We start from the raw sequence: 3,393 nt of genomic DNA, 5'->3' as shown, positions 1-3,393 counted from the left end.
TAGACCTGCTCTATTTGAAGAGTGTCCTGAGATAACTTCTGTTATGAATTGGCGCTATACAAATAAAATTAAATTGAACTGAATTGAATTGAATATGCCTATGTTGTGTTGCAGCGCTGCCCCAAGTGGCCAGTACATATCTAACTGACAACAATATCCCTTTCAGAGTATACCCTGAACCATATGTGTACAACACAGTGTCATCAGCCAACATATAGTAGAGGTGAATCTAAACAAATATATCTAAAGGCTGTTCTTTCTTTTGAGCATCATTTCAACATTAGACACTCAGAGTCAGACACTCAGAGGTCTGAAAATGTCTTTAGTCTCTGTGATGCACAGGATGCTCACTCTGTTGTTTAGTCACATTGTATCACACTGAGAAGGTGACAGTATAATTACAGCTGCATGGCATAGAGTGTGGGCGAATGCTTAGAAAGTTTTCTTTTCTGTGTCCTCTGTTTCAAAGCATGCATTTAGCCTCCCTGCTCCCCTACCGTACACCATGCTGAAATGAAGTAAGCCAGTGAAAAATGCTGTGATCACCATACTGGTGCTGCTTTGATGATGGAAATACATCAATCCTTTCAGCAGCTATTAACTGAACTCAGTCTGTCACAAGGCTGAGATGAGCTAAGAAACAAACAACAGCCATTCCTAGACATTTATTAATGCCTGCACAGACGGATTTTAATAATCAGAAACAGAAATAGTGAGGACACAGTGGAAATGCACAATGGCTGCCCAGAATAGCAAAGTCCAGGTTTCCTGCCTTCTAAAGGCACACATTTTGCATCTCAGTCTCTAAATTCTCAATTGCAGGACACAGAATCTCTGTCTTCTACTTTGCTGAGAAATTAATGCAAATCAGGTTATGGCCTAAACAAGCTTTCTAAATGAGCTCTGTGCGAGCAAATGGCTCCTTAATCACTTATGCTGCTGTTCTCCTGGAGGCCTGTGACATAGAAAAGATGCATCCCAGAAATCGTCTTCTCAATAATGATCATCTCCTGCACAGACATGTCTCCACAACAGTACCCACCACCCATGTTCATTTAGTAAATTATGGTCCCATTTAAAGTGAAATAGACAATAAAGTAGGGTATGCTTTAGGGTGTGGCTACCTTGTCAAGATTCTGTTACTGCGTTAACTATTTCTCTCCTAAACTTGTTTCAAAAACATATTTTAGCATACTGTCTATCAGGAATACGAGCTTGCGTGTGACGCTGCGCTCCTAACTGTCATGGTGATGACCATAATGCCAAACTCAAGGCTTCAAAATGGTACTCCGCAAACCAATGGGTGACGTCACAGTGGTTTAAACTCCTCTCTTTTTTTTCATGCCGTCTCCACAATGCCTTCCAAAAGCCATTTGCTTGTGTCCCATGTGTCTCTGATTGGTTGATTTCGGCCCAGCCTGGTGAACTCTTGCAAATGCCATTAGGAGCACTAGAACAAGCCAGAAGAACCTTTTTTCACAGATTATCTGTCTCTGTTCTACTGCCAAGAACAGCAAACATTTCAGCAAATATGACAAAAACTTATTTTTTAGTAGGGTTAGGGCTTAGTTACCTACTGTGGCTCTAGAAAAAGTCCAAAATTCAATGCGTTATTTCATAATAAAATGTTATAAATGTCTATCCAATAAAATGTTCATGTTTCTGTTATATAAGATAAGACTATAAAAGACGTGTGTAATGCATATGATTGACAGGCAGTCTAATCATGATCAGGACAGAGTGGGAAAAAGTACAAATGTATCCATTTTTGAGGCTGCAGAGGGAGAGAATAATAATAATCAGTTTATTATTTACATAACTAATAATAGTTTGAGAAGAAAAAAAGTTTTCCGATGACTGTTGTTTCTTTGTTTATTCTTTGGGACCCAGGGACACCAGTCGGTCCTTGTATGTTATCTATCTATATTTCAGGCCTTTGCCTTGTGGGATAGAGTGAATATTTTCTTATGTTTAAGGTTTACAAACAAAGTGAAAATTCATAAACATAACTTTAACATAACATTAAAGTATAGTTTTTACTTTAGGGTAAACTAATTAAAACACAATTTTGTTACAGGCAATTTTATTAACTCAACTCAAGTTAAATTTCTGATTCAATACAAACTATGATTTATTTTATGACTGAGGCTGAGACTCTGGTGGATTCAATGAGCCCAATTATATTCATGTGTGATGATGTCTGTCCCCATAGTAGCCATTTCATTGTAGTAAGACCAATGTGACCTCACTGCTTTATATGAGCTGTTGTGACCTCTAGGATAATCACAGCCTCATGAAACTGTTCAACCACAAGAGAACGTGGGGATCCAGAGGACGGATGGCTTTCCTAGCTATATTGACAAAAAGAAGGTTTCTGAGCAACTTCACGAACAGGGAGTGCTTGTCATCCAATGGCCGAAAAATCGAATTCTTACATTAATCTCCAAACGTCAAAAGTTTTTGATATAAAAACGTTAAAAAAGCATTTATTTTTCTTAGAAGTTCGTCATGGTCTTAATGGTAATCAGATAGACGTCTAAACAAAACCCAATCTTTGTTATAGATTCATGACTAGAAAAGCTTGACATTAATGAGCTAAAATTAATCCTAAAGTTCCTACCTTTCAGATGTTGTGTACCACTTCTATGTGGCAGAAACTAATGACCTGCTAAAGGTCCCCTGCCCCTCCTAAAAATTGGTTTATTTTAGTGAGGGGTGGAGTAGAAGAGGTTAATGCAAAACTACTTACCATTCCTTGATAAGTTTTTTCCCAAGGTGCACAATAGAGCACTTTAGCTGACACTCTTTTTGGATTCACCTCAAGGCTCTAGGTGATAAGTACACACATGGTGCTAAATTATGCTGTCCAATTTGGTAACTTGACAGAAAATGCAAACACTATATCATGGACAAATGGGCACTTAGATTTAAATGAATTGTGATATACAAATGATTTCCGCAAACAAGTTTAAAAACTTGTCACACTAGATAAACATAGCACATCTTCCAATATGCAATCTAACAACTGTCAATGTTGACAAAATGAGCACTACTACATTACAATCTTATAAAGTATCTGATATAAGGCAGATTTTGATGTATTGAGCACATACATACCTGATCAATAACTGTCAGTATGCCCCGGGCTGCTCTTTAACACCTCGTTTTGTTTGTGATGATCTCAATTGGCCAGAAGCTAGAAATCACAGTTGAAGTGGAACATTTTTAATTCTCATAAATTCAGCTTTTATCTTTAAAGACAAAATATCACAGGCAAATGTTATTACATTACAACATAGGTCGGCAATAGGCGGCCCGCGGGCCAGATGTGGCCCGCAAGCAAAAACATCTGGCCCGTGAGATTGTTTGAACTAGAGAATGAAAATAAAAATA

The sequence above is a fragment of the Morone saxatilis genome, unplaced genomic scaffold, assembly GCF_004916995.1.
Source record: "Morone saxatilis isolate NCDOM2014 unplaced genomic scaffold, NCSU_SB_2.0 Contig10, whole genome shotgun sequence".
In the NCBI taxonomy this organism is placed as follows: domain Eukaryota; kingdom Metazoa; phylum Chordata; class Actinopteri; family Moronidae; genus Morone; species Morone saxatilis.
Note: the sequence above shows the minus strand (reverse complement) of the source record.